Here is a 21,530-nt window from a genome sequence, read left to right on the forward strand (position 1 = left end):
TGGCCCAGTACAAATGAAACAGACAGGGCCCCGGGCCCTATCCTCCCCCCCCCCCTTGTTCTGTTTAGTTAAAAATAAATCAGCCAAAGCACCATTAATGCCAATAAAGGTGCTTAAGCTGCATCAGAACAAAGGACAGAGTGAGTAGTTATTCACACATACCTGCAAGCATTTACTAGATTATTTTATCTGTTATGCAAACCTATCTTTTTGCTGACAAACAAGTAAAATATTTAACTGCAAACGGAGCTTACATAAATGGGGCAACTATGAGGCGTAACATGAACTGGGGGCACAAAAGGGAAAGTTAATGGGAAGTCCAATGAAATCATATGATGATGTTCTTGGCTTAGCCTAAAATATTATGAAGCCCAGGCAAAATCAGGGAGTATCTGAAACTGTCTCCCTTGCCAGACAGTACTGGGAGAACCATGTAAATGTGTATAAAGTGAATAAAATAATAAGCGGCTGGATCCAGGTTACACTGAATCTTTTTATGCTGGAAATAGGGAGGGATCTCCCTGTATGTCATATTAACACTGTTTTTAAAAAGGATATCCACCATATTGGTTTTGTGAGTTTGCACCAGCTGCAAGACAGGTACAAATCTAATTATTCCCTGTGACCTCTCAGAAATTGGCATTGTACAGCTGTTTTCTATAATTGTTACAAAATATCTTTGCTCATAATGAACTACATGTACATTCTATAGCAGTCACAGCCATGCACAAATAGGTGTAATTACATTAACTACAAGCAGGCTAAGCATTTGTACTAGTTTTCTAAATAACCATAAAAGGATATTAGGCAAAAAGAATAACTAAAGGAATTTTTCAGATAGGATGGAGTATTGCTCTATGCTCCGAATCCTTTGGCAGCCATAGAACTCTTTATCTGATGGCCGACACACTAAAATAGCAAAATATTCACTTTTCATGGAAAATGTCAGGAGGGATCAATATATTTTCTGTTTTTGGATAAAATTACAAATATGACTTAATGCCTACATAACACAAAAACAAGCATCACTGTGTCAATTAAAAAAAAGAGCACATGAGAAGCTATTATAATTACTTTTAAAATAAAAATACTTACCTAGATGTTGATTGCGGCAGCCTCTCTGCTCCTTTGCACAGCGGTGGCAGGAGCATCGGTGTGACATCAGGTCACACAATCAACTGACAGGAAGAGGGGGTGGATGACATGATCGCAGGGGCAGAGCGATCATCCCTCTGCGATCTCATTTAACAGCTGCCTGGCTGTCACAGTGACAGCCAGGCTCACGGCAGCAGCGGGGACGGCAGTGAGGCAGCTCATCGGTGACAGTGGGCCCCCTGGTAAGTACAGGCTGTGGGCCCCCTGGTGAGCCTGGGCGCCATACACTAGTACCCCCCTGATTGCGGTCCTGTACTCACTGCATGGTTCCCAACACTATGAATGGTGAATAGTACTGGCCATGCATGAGTCAGAGTACTGGAAGCTCTGGCACTATACATACATCATGGTACCAGGAACCAACAAGTGGTTATATGACAGCATACCAGTACTTTCTCTGCAAGACTTTTCTGAGAGAGCACAGGACTCCAGGGGGTAAATTTATCAAGTTGCAGGTTTGAAAAAGTGGAGACGTTGCCTATAGCAACCAATCAGATTCTAGTTATAATTTATTTAATACATTCTACAAAATGACAGCTAGAATCTGATTGGCTGCTATAGGTAACATTTCCACTTCTTCAAACCCGCAGCTTGATAAATTTACCCCCGTGACTGATAAGTACATTATTGGGATCTGTATGTTTCCTTACTAGCAATCTGGGAGCTGTATTGTACCACCAAAAGAGATCTGGAGTCTGCATAATTTTACGTAAAAAAATATGAAAAGTCTAGAGTCTACATTATCATGTATGTATGTCTGTATGTATGTATGTATGTATGTATGTATGTATGTATGTATGTATGTATGTATAATTTAATAAAGCATTGTAATAAGGTTGTGTAGTGGGTTTATTTGCTGCAATTAGCAGATCATACTAGCTATGCGTCCTGTCAAGCTTGCTGCAGAAATACAGATGTAAATGTTCATCATTCAATGATATGTAAAAGGAGCATTATGGGAGGACAACATGTTATCTTGCTTTACAAAAGGATGCAGTGCTTACATATGGCACCTAGCAGGCATTTTTTACTTTTTAAATCTTGAAATGACAAAGAGAAGGATTTTTTCTATGAGAATGTTAAGAATTAATGCTGCTCATAGAAGTGAGCTACAGAAAATGAGTTGCCTAATAAATAGATGTGCAGAAATGTATTTTATTATATGCACAACTTGAATTAATTACATAACCTTTATCCTCTTAGAGGAAAATGAAAAGTTACATTGTAATACACGCAGTTTAACTGCATTTTTTTTGCTTTACTATGGCAATATTTAAAAATAAAGTGTGAGAGAGTATTTCCTCACCCTTACATCACAAAGACACTTCCTGCTTTAGCAACAACCACGAGAGAAGAGTATATTCACTTCATGTATATAAATGTCCATGGTGCTTACTAAATTAAACTGAAGGTGTGTGTTTATAAATATAAATTAGTATACAATTTCTGTACCTGTGATAACTTTACAAAGTGCCTCCTAACTAAAGGGAAGTTGAAACCATCAGATCTTTCATGAAGTATTTCTCTTAGAAGGCTATAAACAAATCCAAATAATAGTTGTGAAAATACATCTATTTCTTGCAATGCAATGCAACTGGTGTTTCACAAATTCATGTAGTTGTGACAGCTCACATATATTAGTTTCCTTGTATAAGCTGTAGACAATTTTTGGCAGCACATGTAGTGTTTAATGTTTAGGTAGCCTAAGACAAAAGAATGGACAACTGTTGCCATCTTCTCAACTAGCAAGGAGTTTAGCTAACAGTAGAGCAGAACATATGGTTATACTATTCCTCTAGAGAACCTTTAACTTGGGCAATTAAAAGTGTGTTTGGACACAGCATTGTGTTGTGTGATTCCCCTGTCCCTGCTCCCATATTTTGTTTTACAATCTAGTTTTCTTTTCATAGAAAAGTAGCAGCATAAAATAATGAGTGTTCAATCAAAAAAAGACTCTCTTAAGGCAAGCTTCACTTGTTAATATGCACAGACATGAAAAGGGCTGCTTTTTCTTCCTATACAACTACAGCGTGTGCAAATTGCAGGGGGCTCATTGGCATAAATCTCTGTAGCGACTTCTGAGGGTAAACTGGATTTACATTACTTTCTGACAAGAATTAAATGGGGACCTTGTGGATATATGAACAGTTTTTTAGACTGCAACAGATGGGCATGAATGTGTTCCCTAGACACACTATCATTGACATCTGTGTCCTCTGAATTCTGGTGGTCCCAGCCAATTAAAAAAGCAAAAGAATAAGCAGATATGCTCCCGAACAGCCGGCCAACCAGCGTAAGAAACGCTTGTATTTAGCAACATCATTTTCAGTAACACTAAGCTGAGAACTGGTTATAATGATAATGGCACATTTGTGGGGTTGGGTCAAATCATTATATTTAGCTTCACTGACTTCTGATAGGGAGTATATATAAAATATCCAAAATGTGCAAAATCTTTTAAAGAAACAATTTATTAACCGGGGAATCTACAAGAAAATTATAATTTTTTTTATCCATTCTTATTAACTTTAGTATATGTAAAAATGTCTGAAAGTCACAATCTATTTATCGCAATCCATACTCGAGTACACTTTAAAATTATAAACATATACAGTATATATTTAAAACACTGAAACACTAATTTACTAATATATTACTTAAACAGTTAAAATACTAAATTTGCATATATGTATAAATATGTGTATCAAATGCACATTTTAATGACAATTACATGTAAAGTGATTTCACACATTGTATAAATATATTACACTCTATTGTTCAAGTGTTTACACACAGATGCAATTGCAGAAATGTATGAACAGGAGTATATGCAGTATGTTAACAAAATTTCCTCACAGTGGTTAGACAGTTTTGGGTACTTGATTGTATTAAGGCACAAGAGTCAAAATTCTTCTCCTTTCTAAATCTAAAGCTGCCTATACAAAGCTTTGTACATTGACTCGTCATATTCTAAACCTTTCTCTCTGACAAACACTTACCTCTGGATTTCTACCCCAAACTCCCTTCTTCTGATTCAAATTCTATTTTAACCTGTTTTCATGTCTAATCTGAAAGTATACCTCCTGCTATCAATAATATGTATGCATATCAGCATATCATTTACAGCCTGTGTATGTTTTTGTGTCTTAAAATAGATTATACAATATTTTTGTAGTGATATTCCTTGATTTCTAAGGTCAAATGTTCTGGGTATGTACAGATACTGTGAAAATTGACTGGTGTATGATTACAGGGGAATTTTACTATTGGCACTATTGAACAATTAAGACTAGTGATATAAATACTGATCTTGATCACTGTTTATCATTTCTTGATAAATGCATCCTAATAAGACATCAGTTACCTTTAAGATAATATTTGCATTATGTTTAATATAATAATAATATTTGAACCTACCTCTGTATGATTGGTTCCCTAGAACAGCTATTTAACATAATGGGGTTCCTTGTAATTTAACCCATAATCCCAATAACTGGGAACTGGCTAATACGTTGTAATGCCCCAACCTTTATATATATACAAAGACTTTCTAAACATTGATATTTGTATTTGCATCAACACTGCATCACTCAGTGATATGAAGCTCAGTAAATGTACAATTTCTAAATAAATACACTATCGCTGTCAGATTTTTCTTCATCTTAATAACGCCTCTAAATTCTGCTCTCATTCCGCAGCATATGCTACTCTTGAGCCACAGTTGTCACTTTGAGAAGGGTTGCTCTTGTATCCGGATGTTGTACAACTTTTTATTGTTCACTTCATTTCCCTCATCAGCTATTGCCTGTGGCAATATCTGAAATCCCCAGAAGCACACTCAACACACAGGATTTCAACTGTACAAAACAGAAAGGTCCAAAACACTGAGACCCCTTAACAATATAAGAAGCACACCACATAGCAACTAGGCTTCCAAACACCTGTCAATTGGTTCACAATCCAACAGGGATAAAAAAAGAATTGGTAGAGTTATCAGCTGAACCTCCCTGATAGACCATTTACTGGGGAAGCATGTTCTTGTATGAAACCAGTTTAGGCATTGAGGGAAATCCCTGTGGATTGTGGAACGCAATCATCCCCTCCAGTTAGCAGATATTTGTGCCCTGCAGGTCCAGTCAGTACAGCAATTGGAAAGGACTGCACACCCACTGATTTACAACACTCTCTACTTCTAATGGATATGTTAATCTTCTGTTACACGTTTTTGTCAAATAAATTACATCTACTTACTCCCAGCACGCTTGTTCTATTTTGAGATAGTCAAGGATAGTCCCAGGTTTTGAAAATGTGTCTGAAACATTACAACAACAGTTCCAATTTTTTGGAGGCGAAATGTGAGTGTTCTGTTAAACAATGGGTGTAGTCTGCATGAAAAGGGTGTTCTATGAGCAAAATGGGGTTGTGGTTTGTAGGATCAATGCTGTGGCTTAATCTGTCTTGGTTTACTAATTCAGAATGTTATGAGGTATGCTAAAACCAAACTCAACACATTCGCAGATGCTAGTACCATGCACACAAACACGATATGAAGTTAACAGTGACACTAATAAAAGTATAATAATGTATCTTGAACCATTCAAAAGCTAAAGTAGATCATTAAGTTATTATTAGTCATAAAAAGATGATAACAAATGTTTAAAAATAACTGGTGCATGAGACTCCGCACCTGAGCCTGGAGCTTGGCCATAGCAATAGCATGTACTTTGAAGGGGAAATTGATTCTGGTATTTTAAGGAAACTTCACAACTGTGTTTATATAAATAATTAGAAATAAAAAATGCAAGGGAATACCGACCGTGAAAAGTTTTGTGTTAATGCATATTCTCACCCCCGTGCATGACTTCGACATTCCTTTTTCACAAGTACCATCTGAATTAAGATGGACCTGACAATCTACAATAGAGCCATACAGCACTTTGAGCTCAGGCACTCCCAGCCTTATTTAACTTTATACCTAATATAAGGTTTCATAATCACCGTAAGGTAAAAATACTTCATAAAAATTGAAAAGTATGCCATTATGGATCCTATAAGTAGTGGTAACATGAGGACAATGCACCCTTCACAACCTGGCACATTGTTAAAAAATACCCAAACAAAAAGTCAGATTTAATAGGTAAATATTTATAAGGTTACCTGGTACCTTAAGTATCAGAAATTCACCACCTTATATAGCTTCATCACAAAGTACACAATATTGGTATACCTATTAACATAGGATGGGGCAAGATAGTTTATTATATTTCTGGTGTTATGCTACTTACATGAAAGTACCAGAGGTGGGTCTTACTATAATTTTAAAATAAAAAAACAAACAAACAAACAAACTGGGATATCCAAATGTGGGCAGGTTACAGATGGCAGGGGGCATTTATTCCTGTGTTAATATCCATGTTGTCTGTCAGGGCCAGCTATGGAAACTATTTAATGGATTGAGCCAATTGATCGCTGGAGAGCACCAGCAAATCAGAACACTGAAAATTTTAGCCATGCTGATTGCCAAAGGGCCAGCACTGTCAACCTGTCATGTAAAGAAGCGACTAGAATGCCTTAACTGTTGCATAAAGGGCACTAAAATGCCTTCTGTATATATATATATATATATATATATATATATTATATATATATATATATATATTATTATTATCTTTGACTTATAAGGCGCCACAAAGGGTCCGCAGTGCCGTACATTACATATACAGAAAACAGAACCAAGACACAGCATGATACAAAAATATATACAAACACAGGTGACAGGGTAAAGCAAATCAGATTATATCTGACAGATAGTGAAAGGGATGGTAGAAATCAGCGAAAAGAAGGCCGAAGCTTAAGAAAACAGGGAAAACAGGGCTAGCGAAGCAGGCCAAGAGGTACAGAGGGTGAAGGAACAGTAGAAGGAGCACATAAGGAAAGAGGGCCCTGCTCATGAAAGCTTACATCCTAAAGGGGAGGGGGAGACACAAATAGGGTGGTACTAACTGGGGGAGAGAGCCAGGACAAGGAAGTTAGGAGGAGGACTGATAGACTTGAATAAAGAAATAAGTCCTAAGGGCACGCTTGAAGCCTTTGAGAGTAGATGCTAACCTGATGGAACGTGGAAGATCGTTCCACAGTAGGGTAATATATATATATATATATATATATATATATATCGCTAGGATGGTCTCTGTATTGTGTTTGACTCTCAAATCAGTCACTCAAATGCTTTCTGTATTGAATAATGGCCACCAGAAATCTCTCTAAATTGATGTCTCTAGAACACCTTATGCATTGTATACATGTTACCAGAATGCTCTCTATAATCACTAGAATGCTCTCTGAATTGTATAGAGTCACTAGAATGGTCTCTGTATTGTATACCAGTCACTAGAATGCTCTCTGTATTGTATACCAGTCACTAGAATGCTCTCTGTAGTATATTGAGCTAACTAGAATACTCTCTGTGCTGTATAGTGGTCACTAGAATGATCTCTATATTGTATAGCAGTAATCAGAATGGTCTCTGTACTGAATAGCAGTCACTAGAATAATTTTCTATATCATATAGGTCATGAGACCACACTTCATTTTTTAGGTCTCAAATAAGAAAACAGTAACAAGAACTGTTTATTTAAATTATAGGGAAATATCAGTAACAGAAAAGCATATTTTTTAGGTTTTGCTGTTTTCCTTACCAATAAGCATAAAATAAAAATACCATTTATAATAACAGTTTACAAAAGTGATAACTGACCTGATCCTGTTCTTGCTTCTTGCACAGTAAAATAAATACTCCTATATCTAGGCCCATTTAGTGTTGTTATTCTCATGCAAGGTATTCGGATATATTTTATGATATTTGGGAAGTTGTTGTCTATTCATATTTTTGTGGCAGGGATAACAGTGGGAAGTTCAAATATTACTACATGCAGAATAAAAAAAGTAAATTTACATATTGATATTAAATGTGCTTTACAGAAGACCATTGAAAAATAAATACAAATGTCATGTTGTTGAAGAGCATAAGTACTGTCTTTCCTTGTGTTTACAGCTACATAAAGATCTGTGGAAGTGCAGCCTACAAAGCTGCAGAAATGGGGCTACCCACTGCATCCTTTTTCATGAAACATAGATATATTTTTGCTCAAATATGCCAGTTTATGCAGGTTTTCCAAAACAAGATTTTGCATTGCAGAACAATATATTAAATATAAACATATATAGTGCACATTTGTGGAGATGTTCCAGGGTGAGTGCTGCAAAACCTTTTCCCATCTTATAAAAGAAGTTTTACATGTATATGGAGGTGGCAAGGAGTGTGTCAGCAAAAGTGGGCATGCCATTTATTATACGCTAAGCAAATAAATACTTGTTTTGCATAAAATGAAATGCACTGTGCATCCGCACATGCACTGCTTGGTAAATGAGCCTTATTGATCTTTCAATGAAAAAACCTACTAATTTCTTAATACTGAGAAGTGGGTCATCACTGTCCACATGTCTTGGACAACCTGAAAAAGGCCCTGGTCTATCCCTGCCACATTGTAATGTGAAGCTCACATTCCAAAGCACATATTTATTAATAGGAGTGGTTATATGAGGTGACAGTGTAATTACTGTAAAGCAAAGATATTGGGTGTCTGCGCTTCTTCTGGACATGTGTTTGATGGGGAAAAAATGGGGGGATGGGGGTCCTGGCCCTCCCAAATGAAGTAAAATTAGAAGCAATTCCCAAGGCGCCTGTAAGGAGATTCTAGTAATATTAGTAAAAAGAAGCAAAGTGATGTAGATATATATATGTGTAAATATTGCCTACTTTTGTCGCTGGTTTGTGCATATAGCTATCCATTCTGAATACCACCCAACGAAAAAGACAACAAGCTGCTCACTGACCTAAGGGCTCACTGACCTAAGGGCAAATCCTAGCTCACAACAACTCCTAAGACTGGGGCTTCAGTGTGTATGCCCCCCACATTCTCATATCAGACCCATTGTTTAAGACAATCATTGCTTTATTTCCATAATATGACATGCTTCTCATTAGTGACGCCTGTCTATCAGCTTGGAAATGTTACAGCTATATTTCAGATTTAAGGCATTCATCGGTTACAATACCACAGATTGAAGCACCTGTTGTTTTCTCCTTACAGTCACACTGAAAGCAAGACTTAAGTTGTCTTTGTAAATCTTTCCCTACTTCAAGAAGAAAAGAGTATACCTACAGTTAAGCGTTCAAGGCATCTACTAAAAAGGTGACATAGTGAATTTAGTACAGCACATATCTTATAGATCAAAGATACTTTTGAAGTGACCAAAGCCCCTAAAAACCCTTAATCCATAAACTGCTAAAATACTTCCTCTCTATCCACGGCAGCCTGTTGTCAAATAAAATGGAAGTTAAGGAAATTATCTTTATCTGCAAATGACTAAAAGAACTCATCGCCTAATGACAGACTTGTCACAAATGACAATTGGCCAAATTGTTAGGAAGGCGAGGCCTAACGACTTAAAAAAAATAATCTAGTTGAATGCACTAATCTGGTCATGCAGCTCTACACTCAATACCAGTCAGATGGCGGCCTGAAAACAGCTAGGTCTTTGTCAATAGTAATCGAGCCTAGAAGGGCTTCTCTTTCATGAATATGTATTGCCAGCTCTGTGTCTTTATAGGCAGGCCCTTGTGAAGTATAATATACAAACACAGACACTGCTTAAGCTGACTGACCTAAACCCATGCCAACATTTGGGAAAATAATGAGAACCCATGCTTCTGGAAACCAAGCAAGGGAATCCTCCATAGCTTAAGGCTTTCAGTTCCTTTATTTAGTAAACATACAGGCTTCTAGGATGCCTTTCTGTGAGGACAGTGTAGAAAAGGAGACACAAAGTGATCAGGGTTGCTAAAACTTTCAGGCAACATTATATCTGTAACTTAATGTAGACTTTTATCTGCTGGTCACTTCTCTTTTTTCAGTCTTCCTAATTACTAGTTTTTGTACCAGTGTGCCACATGTAGTAAATTTGTTCTCAAAGGAGACTTGGTATTGGCGCTTATTGAGGGACACAGAGCTGTATTGTTTTCTGTTGGATGTATTATGTTGATACCGCTGGACAGTGTCCATAGACAGACAAACACAGAGCACTGCAAATCATCATAAAACACAAAGTTAGTATACACTACAGCAAACACAACTAAACCATAAGGGTCTCATTTAGAGTTGGATGTAAATCCAACACCCCAGTGTTAAAATAAGCATTTCTGTATGGAGCATGCGAACCAAAATGCACCTGTATTCACATTCCCCGTGTATTCAGAAAGTGGTAAACAATGGATGTGAGGTTATTTATATTAGGTTACATTTTACATGGAGAATGCACTTTCTCATTTATTAATAACCCTATCAAGATATTACAGATAGCTGCATAAAAATGCCAGTCACCAGTGGCTGCTTTTATTACGGGCACCTGATAATGCTGCTGCCTTAAAATAGTTTCCCCACCACCACCATCATCATCCGCTATGTATACCAGAAGCTACAATTGTTATTCTGCTACATTATGTAGCAATTGTTCCCCACACCACTTAGATGTAAGCTCATCTTGTGCAGGGCATGTTTACCTTCTGTTTCATTTCATTGTATGTAATTTGTTTGCACCATGAACCCTACATAGTAAAATGCTACATAATATGTTAGCGTCCAACTCTAAAGTAGGTCCTTAAAATGCTAAATACAGGGTGAATGATATTATACATTTGGAAGCAAAGTGGGACAGGAGGACTTGATTTTAAAATTGAAACTGTTCCTCTTTATGAGGGACCTTTGGGATGCATGTAGAACCCTAAGGTGGTAAGTGTAACACACACGTGCGCGGAATACTGCTTCTGTAGTGCCATATATTAAATTGCTGTTCGCGTGAACAAAGTACATTGGAATGGATTAGGAATCAAAATGTATGATGTCAGTAATTTGTACCAGACTTACATTGCCTTCACATGTGGATGAGCCCTTAGTTTGGTGGTTTAATATGTGTAGCTGAGGGTGGGAGTGATGCAGCATAAGGCTACGTACACAATGGTGTCAAAATCCTATGTTTAAGATGTGTTTCTAATGCAAATTAACTGCATGTGAAAATAAAAATCATTGAACCAAACGAGGCAAGTACATATTTCAGTTTTTACATGTATTTGTGCTTTACATTCATCTCAATAGTAGTACATTGTAAAACCTAACTGAGGTGCCGTGAATGTAACATAGCATAATGCAGCTGTTTAGAAATAGAATTTGAATATCACCATTGACAAACCATGGCAGATTAATTGATTGTAGTAAGGGCTCTGTGTAATGTTTGAGATGGTACAAATAAGATTGATAGGAAGGTTTGTGGATGAAAAGCATTGTTTGGAGGCAATAAAAAGGAGGTAGGTGTAGTGTAATGTGTGTTTGTCTGACAACTGTGGGAAGCGATATTATTTCAGAGAGTAGGTGACACAGTCTAATATATGGGGTTTAAAGGTGTGTGTACAGTTTGTAATCGAGGGACTAGGGAATTCTGTGTAATATGTGTGGTTTATCAATGTAGACAGCATGGCTGCATAGTGTAATGTGGGGGTATAATGGAGTGTGTAAGAGCAAGCCCCCTTGTACTAATTCCATCACCAGCCCTACTCTTACACTTAGCCCATTATCAGCCAGTCATTGGGATAGCAAGGCATGGCAGGCTAGCATTAGCACCCACAGGGGTCAGAGGTTTGAGGCAATTTGCCACCTTAGCTAGTGTATTATAATTAAATTATTTCCTAAATTGTTTGCCACCTGAATGGTTCTAGTTTAGGATTTCCCAAACCCAGTCCTCAGGTCCCCTAACAGTGCAAGTTTTCCAGGTGACAACTGAAATAAATAGGAATACCTGTGGATCTGATACAATGTGTCAGTCAGTAATGAATACACCTGTGCTCCAGCAAGAAGATATGGAAAACCTGCACTGTTAGGGGGCCCTGAGCAGGGCTGTCTTTCCCATTGGGCTCGATGGGCAGGTGCCCAGGGGGAAAGGGGGCCCTGGCAGGTCTGCTGTAAAAAATCCTGTAAAGAAAAAAAAAAAGAAACTTACCTTTTGCGGTCACCTGACCGTTTAGGTCAGGTGACTATCCGGCTCACTCACTGGTCCTCTCTTCCGTGATGCGCTCGCAGTGAATGTCGGGCGTGATGACGTCATCACGCCCGACATTCACTGCGAGCACAGCATGGAGGAGCACAGCGACGAAGTACAGAAGAGGATTCAACGCATCGCGATTGAAAGGTAAGTTAAGATATATATATATTAGATATAATCCTTTTTTTTTTTTACCTATATATTTATATATATAGGGGCCCCGGTGCACTGCTGTGCCCGGGGGCCCATACTGTTGTTAAGGTGGCCCTGGCCCTGAGGACTGGGTTTGGGGAACCCTGATCTAGTTCCTGTTTATTTACATTTGCAGGGTCTCACTTGACACATTTCAGGTATATCAGATGTAAAGCTAAATTTGTCCATTTTGCCTATAAACTCTCTCATTTGATTGATAGGTCAACGGTTCATTGTCTAGAGCAGGGGTGGGCAACCAGTCAAGAGTATATACAGTACATATTCTCTGTGTTTAATTATTAAGGGTTTCATGCTTCTTATATTTATTGTTGTGTTAGGATAGCATCATCCTAACACAACAATAAATATAAGAAGCATGAAACCTACTTGTTCTATGTTGGCTCTTTTCTTATAGTCTGCAATGTAACTATTGATATAACTGTTTCCTGTTCACCTTGTTTTTTTGGGGTTTGTGAGAGATACAGCAGTAGCAGAGGAAGTAAAGCTCCACATTAAATAACTGCAAGATAAAATACTATGTGTACGTTGTTAGATCCATTTAGATCTACTAATAACATGATGATAGTTAAACTCTATTTCATTATGTATGATGGTGAAACATTTCCACTTCAACCACTGTGATACACAATTACTTTTCAAGAATACATCTGATTTGCTTGAAAGATCTTTATAGACAATAATATGATACACAAGTAAGTTAAGTAAAATTTGTCAAATTCCTGTACATTGTTGGTAAATTAAATTAATATCTGAAACATATGGGGAAAAAACTATTTTCATAGTAACTGTTCCAAACAAGGCTTTTACAAGTCTAGTCACTTCACTTGCCAGAAAGGGACAATGTAGAACATGAACGGCTTTTCTGCTCTCCCAACTGTTATAATTTGCAAAGGAAGAAAAAAAGTCCAATGCTGCCACCTTATGGCCAAAAATAGAGTTTCTTTATGTGTGTTTCTTAGGATAAAATATTCAATGGTTTAAAATTATATTAAATATGTATTTTGTAACATCTGAGCTATAGTACAAATCTGTGGACTTAGAAAGCTTAAAAAGTATGAAATGCAAGAAAAATATCACGTGTGCTATCATTGAAATTCCAGAATTCCAGATGTTAAGTTCTGCCCACGAATATTTAATTTTATGTAAACTGTTGTATTTACTCATAAATTATAGATCTACTTTAAGGGTGTATAACAAGAATAAATATAGATATGTATTTATAAAATGAACTGTAGAGTTATTGGTCGTACAAATGGAAAAGCTAAATGAAATGCATTTGTGTGTAAAATGTGACAGAATACACACGTTGCATAAATAGGATCCTAACTAGTTAAACATCCCCAAATATTACTGGTTTAACTAGTAGTAATCCTCTTTCATGGGAAAATCTAGTTATTTCAGATAAAAGTAATGTGATTTCTATATCTACCAATTCTTGGTGAATTTTCCACACCTGTCTTTGCTCAAATTAGACAATTGTTCATATACAGTTTACCAAAACATATTGGGGAAAAGGCACATACAATGGATCAAGTGTCATTTGTAGGTTTAATTAATATATTTTGGTGAAATTCTGAATAATTAAAATTTCGTTAATCCCAATAAACATTTTGTTTTGTATTTGAAAGTAAATGTAATAAGTAACAGTTGTTTTTACTAAATCTATCCAGATTTTTACTAACTTTCCAGGTGATTTCAGAAGGCATTTTTTCCCAAATTTAAAACAAACTTTTTCATATTTCAGTTAAATCCAATTGGATAATTCATAGATGTATTCATTCAGCCAATCAGGAGTCTGCAATTAAAATTACACTGGATACAGATTAATAGCACAGGTAAGGTCTATATGTGACTAGCCAATCAGAGTGGTTTTCTCATGCTCCATCCAATCAAGAGGCAAGCCGCTATTATTGGCTAGTCATGGACAGACACCTTTTCCTACATTCAGCCATGACTTGTATGCATCATGTAATAGAATTGTTTTCCTATATCCACTAGATAATCTTGAATTACTACAGGACAAAGGAAATTAAGATCTATTATAGATTTGGAAATAGATGGAAAGGAATGAGGGTTGGGATGAGTATTTCTATTATAGGTTTTTTAGCGGTAGCCAGCCCAGGCGGATTGTTTAAAATGAATACTCTTAACCCCCCCCCCCCCCCCCCAAAAAAAAAAACAAAAAAAAACACACACACACACACAAACCCCCCTCTCAATCCCTGCATTGCTGACTGTAACTCCCAACTGTTCAGCTTCATTTAAATATCACTAAGCCCTGACTGTCGGGTTAGTCCCATAGAATCAGGAAAGTCCTAAATTGAGTCAGTTGGGAGGTGAAGTTAAGATTTAAGTTATATGCTTTATTCATTGACGAGAGTAGTTTGCTGAAAGTTGTAATTTAAAGTGATTATATATTGATTTTTGTCCAAGAGATAATGTGTTCATATTTATCTGTTTTTTAACAAGTTTATAAATAGGTGTTATGTTTATGAATAGGAAAGCATTTAATTTATAACATTACAACATTTATACATCTAAACCTATGAATAAACAAGTCTATAATGCCTTTTAAGCCTCTTAAGCTGGATACACACTACACAGTTTTCATCCAATAATCGGCTAAATCAGCCGGCATACGACCACTCGTTCAAAAGTCAGGTCAGTGTGTGCAGTGACACGATGGTCAAAAGTCTGCCCAAATGGATGATTGTCGCCTCATTTGGTTGGTCGTACCGTTTAATATTTTCGTTACAATCTCGTTTCCGCTGTGTAGTGTGTATAAACTGCCGACCGATCCACAACAGTGAGTACGAAATTAGTCATTGCTCACGACAACATGGCTGTAAAAAGTCGCTAAAGGGACGTCCGCTCTTCCCTTTATCGTCCTAAACAAGGCTAGTGTGTATGCAGTTCATGGTCCGATCGCATGTAAAATCGCTCGGCATAAAAAGTTGGTTGAAATTTCTATAGTGTGTACCCAGCTTTAGGAAGGAAAGTAGCATCTTCTATGGTGCTATTTCATTCACTCATGAAGCCACCGATTATAGGTTGGGACCAGTTTTTGTATATTTTATTGTACATTTTATTGTACATTACATTTATAATAACTTTTGTTTATACTTGTAGTTAATGTGCTAATTGGAGTACACATTAGGCCTACAAAAGAAACTTTTAAAAATAAATAAATAATGGCATGCATAATGCATTACCATATTATGTTTATGACTTTGAAATAGTTGCCCACAAACATTATGCCCAGCAATAAATACATATATTACGACCAAAAGAGTCATAAGAGGTGGTAACCATATCTATCGAGCTGAGAGGGTGGGGAAATACATAAGAGATCAAAAGCAACAACACCAAAAAATAATATGAAGTATAATCCTTTCAATCCTCTTTTCACAAACTTTTGAGACCTATGAATGCATGGAGGTTCTTCAAAGAGTTTTTTATATGCGACACCCAGGCTACTGAATGTTTTTTATGTGAGTGCACAACCTAATATTGTGCTATATATAATGCACAGGAGCTTTACCTGGTGGCTAGTATGCAAATTCATGACAATTCGATTGATGCCTAGACAAATTGATGCCTAGCATAAAAAGCTGAGCCCAGTCTGGTATCCAGCATAGAAAGTTGTGCCCCAAACGGATACAAAGCTGAGCCACCACAATCCTTAATTAGGGTTAGGGGGTGATGTGGACCACGGAGGTTGGCTCCCACTGATGGATCAAATGTACTCAAGTTCTACCATGCTGTGTAATGTATACATTTAAATAGTACTGTGTGCTAAACGTGATCCCTTAAAAATAGATGGAAGTTAAAATGCCAGTCTTTGAGGTCTTCCCTAAAACATGAGTTAAGGACCTAAATTGCATGTACATCCATGTATTTTAAGTACAGTGGTTTGGGGGTTTGCAGAAACTTGTGAAATTATGCTACTTCCTTTTTTTTTTTTTACGTATTCTTTATATGTTGCAAAAAATAATCAACAGCAATTAACAATAATTGTTTGCATAGGACATACAAAACGAGGCAGCAATATAATAAAGTTTTCAGTATGCATAAGAGCATAAACAATAATTGTGGAAAAGGCAGACAGACAAGGGAGAGAAAGGGAGGGGGTGGAGGAAGGGGGCTCAAAAAATAAAATACAAATTGAAGGGTGACATTTCACATCATCAACAAAGGTAGAGCGCTAGGAAGTGGGCCAAAGGAGAACGGTACCATTTAGGAAGGGCAACTGAAAGGGAGCACTACAATGTCATATCAGAAGCTACATTATCAACGTGGAGGCTGTGGGGGAAGCGATTTTGTACAAAATTTGTCTGTTTCTTTATATTCCAGTCAACTGAACCAAGTAGCAATAAACTCAGCGGTCCGGTCAGAGGCCGAGAGAGATAATTCTTCTAAAGACATATAAAAATCAATGCGGGTAAACCAATCAGACACAGTGGGAGAAGAGGGAGACTTCTAACAGACTGGAATCAAAGACTTGGCTGCGTTATTCAGGTATTTAAGAAGTGACTTTTTATATGAGCAGATGGAAATATTAGATAGGGACAAGAGCCAGAAACCAGGGCCAGTCGGCACCTCCGTCCTTGTGATCTTTTCAGAAAGGTAAATAACTTTGTTCCAACAAGGGGAGATCTTGGGACACAGCCACCTTATATGGAGCTGGGAACCAACATAAGAATTACATCTCCAACCAAGAGGAGATATTCTTAGTGAAAATTTATATATCAATTCGGGGCATCTGTACTATCTCGTTAGATTGATTATAGAGCATTAAATAAAGTTACAATCAATAACCGTTACCCGCTCCCACTTATTTCAGAATTACTGTGAGAAGCTTCGCTCACCAAGGATTTTCAAGAAATTAGATCTATGAGGAGCATATCATTTTATTTGCATACGATCTGGCGATGAATGGAAGACTGCCTTTCGATGTAAATATGGACATTTTAAACATTTGGTGATACCCTTTGGACTGTGCAAATCTCCTGCAACATTCCAACATTTCATGAATGACATTTTTAAAGTTTAATTGACCAATTTGCTGTCATCTATCTTGCTAACATACTAATTTTCTCCAAGTTGCAAGAGGAACATCAACAAGTTCGAACTGTAGTAGAACATCTTCGCAGACACCATTTGTACATTAAGTTGGAAAAGTGTGAATTCCACCAAACATAGATTAAGTTCTTAGACTATATCGTTTTACTTCAAGGTTTGAGAATGGACCCTAGCAAGGTCTAGGCTATAGTAGATTGACCAGCTCCAAGAAATGTTAAAGAGGTACAAAGGTTTGTAGGGTTTGCCAACTTCTATAGACGTTTTATTAAAGACTTCTCTAAAATTGTGACACCAATCACTCAACTAACCAAGAAGGGATCGCCTTTTCATTGGTCTCCAGAAGCTGAAAGTGCTTTCACTCTGCTTAAGAGAAGGTTTACTATAGATCCCATATTAATATATCCCAACCCAAAACTTCCATTTATCCTCGAGGCAGATGCTTCAGATTCAGCAGTAGGGGCAATAATATCACAGAGAATAGGAGAGAAGATGCTTTTGCATCCTTGTGCATTTTTCTCTCATCAAATGATTGCTTCAGATAGGAATTATGATGTAGGAAGAATTATTAGCCATTGTAGCTGGATTTACTGAATGGAGAAATTTGCTTGAAGGCGCTGCACATCAAATAACTATGTTTACTGACCACCGGAATCTTGAACTTGCTCGATCTGCAAAAAGACTGTCTCCTCGACAAGCCAGATGGAGTTTATTCTTAAGTCATTTTGACTTTGTTATCTCTTATAGATCTGAATCCAGAAATGGGACAGCTGATGAGCATATATGGAAGACCCTGTAGTGAGTCTTCCATATATGCTCCAGAGCATATATGGAAGACTCTCACCACAGGTTTGAACCAGAAGAGACAATCCTCTCTAAGTCAAACTTTCTGGGGCTATTGGCACCTGTGAGCTGTTGTCTGACATCAAAGAGGGTTACAGAACAGATCCGATCCTTTTAGACCTACCTACAGATTTACACTTAACTTATCAAGATAACATATGGAAGTATGAACATCGCTTGTATATACTAGCAGCAGCACGATTAAAAGTACTGCAATTTGTTCATGACTCTAGACTAGCAGGCCACAAAGGTGTTTGTAAGACTGATGAATTATTATCTCATTACTTTTGGTGGCCGAAATATAAGAAGGATGTTAAAAAGTTTGTATCATCCTGCACTACTTGTGCCCGATTTAAGAGTCCACGCACTGCTCCACTTGGACTTTTACAGTCTTTGCCAGTCCATTCTCATCCATGGGGTTCAATATTCATGGATTGTATAGTGGATTTACCATCGTCAAAGGGTATGACTACAATTCTGGTGGTTGCAGATCAACTCACAAAGATGACTCACTTTGTGCCGTCATGGATTTCCTTCTGGAAAATAAACATCACAATTACTAATCAGGGAAGTTTTTTGTCTACATGGAGTCCCTGATGATGTAGTTTCCGACCAAGGAGTGCAATTTACTTCACGTTTTTGGAAGCAGTTTTTTAGTGCTCTTAATATAAATGTTAAATTATCAACTGCCTTCCATCCCCAATCCAATGGGCAGGCAGAACGCACCAACCAGACATTAGAACAATACATACGGTGCTACATTTGCCATCTGCAAGATGACTGGATTAATGTTCTGCCTATGGCAGAGTTTTCATACAACAACACGCAACACTCATCCAAAAGACAAAGTTCTTTTTATGACAATTTGGGGTATCATCCAAACATACTACCCAATTTTCCACAGGATTCTTCCATTCCTGCTGTTACATCTAGATTAGAGTCGCTACAAAATAATCTTGAAATATTAAGAGAGACATTGCAACATACTCAAGACAATTATAAGAGAATTGCAGACAGGCATCGTAAAGCTACACCAGTTTTAAACATTGGAGACCATGTTTGGCTTTCCACACGAAATCTAAAAGTAAGCATGCCTACATCTCAACTAGGACCAAAATATATAGGTCCCTTTAAGATTTTGGCAAAAGTCAGTTGATCTGCCTTTCGACTTGAACTCCCAGGATCTATGAAGGTTCATCCTGTCTTCTATGTTTCTTTATTGAAGCCAGTAATTCCAAATCCTTTTCCTGGTCGCACCTCGCCACCTCTGGATCCTGTTCAAATTAATGAACATGAAGAGTTTCTAGTAGACGAAAAACTAGATTCACGAATATTTCGAAATAAACTTCAATATTTGATACAATGGCAGGGATATGGTCCAGAAGATAATTCATGGGAACCAGAAGGAAATGTCCATGCACCTCAATTGTTGTGTGAATTTCATCAAAGATACCCACAAAGACCCAGCAAAGCACCGTCAAGAGAATGTTATTGAAAGGGGGGAATACTGTAAGGAATTACTTTGATATTTGCATCTCCGACAACTAGAGTTCTCTGCATTTGTAAACTTGCCCTTATCCAAGATGGCCAGAATGGCATCAAGAGAAACCATCTTGGATCCTGTTTCCTATTTGGGCCTATAATAGGCACTTCCTGGATCAGACATGTGCTTGAGTATTCTGCCTGCTCAGCTGTTGTCACTTGCTACAATTCTTTGCATTCATGACTACCCTCTTATGTACTGACCCAGCAATCATCTGACTACCTTGCTTGTGTACCGACCCGGCAAACGTCTGACTACTTGCTGGATATCTACTCGGTTATTGTCCGTCAGATAATACCACCAGTATCATTACATGGCTTCATCTAATTCTTCACTAAAGAAGGGTTTTTCCAACATCTCCTCCATGTCCTTAGTAAGCCTAGGGAAATTCTTTCTTTCAGGTATTCCCTGATGGCCTTGGCATATCCCGTCTCCATTGAGGGGGGATATGGGACTCCGGGTTATATAGGCCCGAATAATATCTATGAAAAACTTTAGCAACATCTTTATCTTTTAAACACTGGGTACCACTCTAGTCTTTAACCGATGGAATGTAGGTCTGGACGTGTTGTTTACGGAGGGACCTAGCAAGAAGTCTCCCCGGTTTGTTTCCCCACCTGAGGAATCTATTTTTACATTTTCTGAAAGCCAATTTTGTGCTATTATCTAATAGCTTATTTCAAGCTGTCCGAGCAGTTTCTAGTTCTACATAGGTTTCTGGAGAGAGGGAACTTTTACGTTTAGTCTCCAAAGATTGAATTTTGGAGAGTAGAGATTTCCTTAGAGCCTCCCTTTGCTTTTTAAGGAATGATGCCAATGTATTCACTTCCCTCTAATGACGCACTTGTGGGCCTCCCAGATTGTGATCTTAGAAGTCTCACCATTATCATTCAAGGCGACAAAGTCATCCTGGGATTCTCAAGCTGAGATTTGCAATATCGGTCTTGTATTATTTGATCGTTAAGCTGCCAGGTCCACTGCCTGGTGGGTGGTCCAGCCAAATCCATTGTGAGGTATATGGGGGCATGGTCAGATCCCACTATTTGCCCTATATGGGAATCTAGGAGAAGGTTCAGGGAGTAAATGTATCATCTCCGATTTTTTAAGAGATTGATTATTGCAGCAGTGGTAACCTGTGATTTTAGTCCCCAAGTCGCCAAATGTATTAAGCTGCATTTTTTACTCTGATCTTCAAAATTGCTGGTCATCTCTCGTGATTTGCTGGGAATTCAAACAGGCACATGTTTAGCCAACTTTCCAGTGTTTAGCTAACTCTCCTATTTTAAGGTTAAAATTGCCATATACAACACACTGCTTCCTAGCTGCGAGATTAGTAAACACAACACTGTTACACTGCCCTGCCTAAACAGCTGCAGGTCCCGGCAGCTGTCAAAAGTTTAAAAATAGATGAATGTTTGAAAAAAAATTGCGTGGGGTCCACTTGTCCGAGCACTATTAAACCTAGTGTTGCCAGCCTACTGCTGGTTGTGCGAAAATCGGGGAAAAATTTGCGTGGGGTACCCTCGATTTTCACGTAATCAGC

General features: G+C 37.7%; 1 protein-coding gene across 6 annotated transcripts in view; it reads right to left on the reverse strand.

Moving 5' to 3' along the window:
• ALPK1 (alpha kinase 1) overlaps positions 1–21,530 on the reverse strand; it is a 124,102-nt gene that overhangs the window by 72,990 nt on the left and 29,582 nt on the right. The gene's annotated exons all lie outside the window — the stretch shown is intronic.

This window comes from Mixophyes fleayi, chromosome 1, assembly GCF_038048845.1.
Source record: "Mixophyes fleayi isolate aMixFle1 chromosome 1, aMixFle1.hap1, whole genome shotgun sequence".
In the NCBI taxonomy this organism is placed as follows: Eukaryota; Metazoa; Chordata; class Amphibia; order Anura; family Limnodynastidae; genus Mixophyes; species Mixophyes fleayi.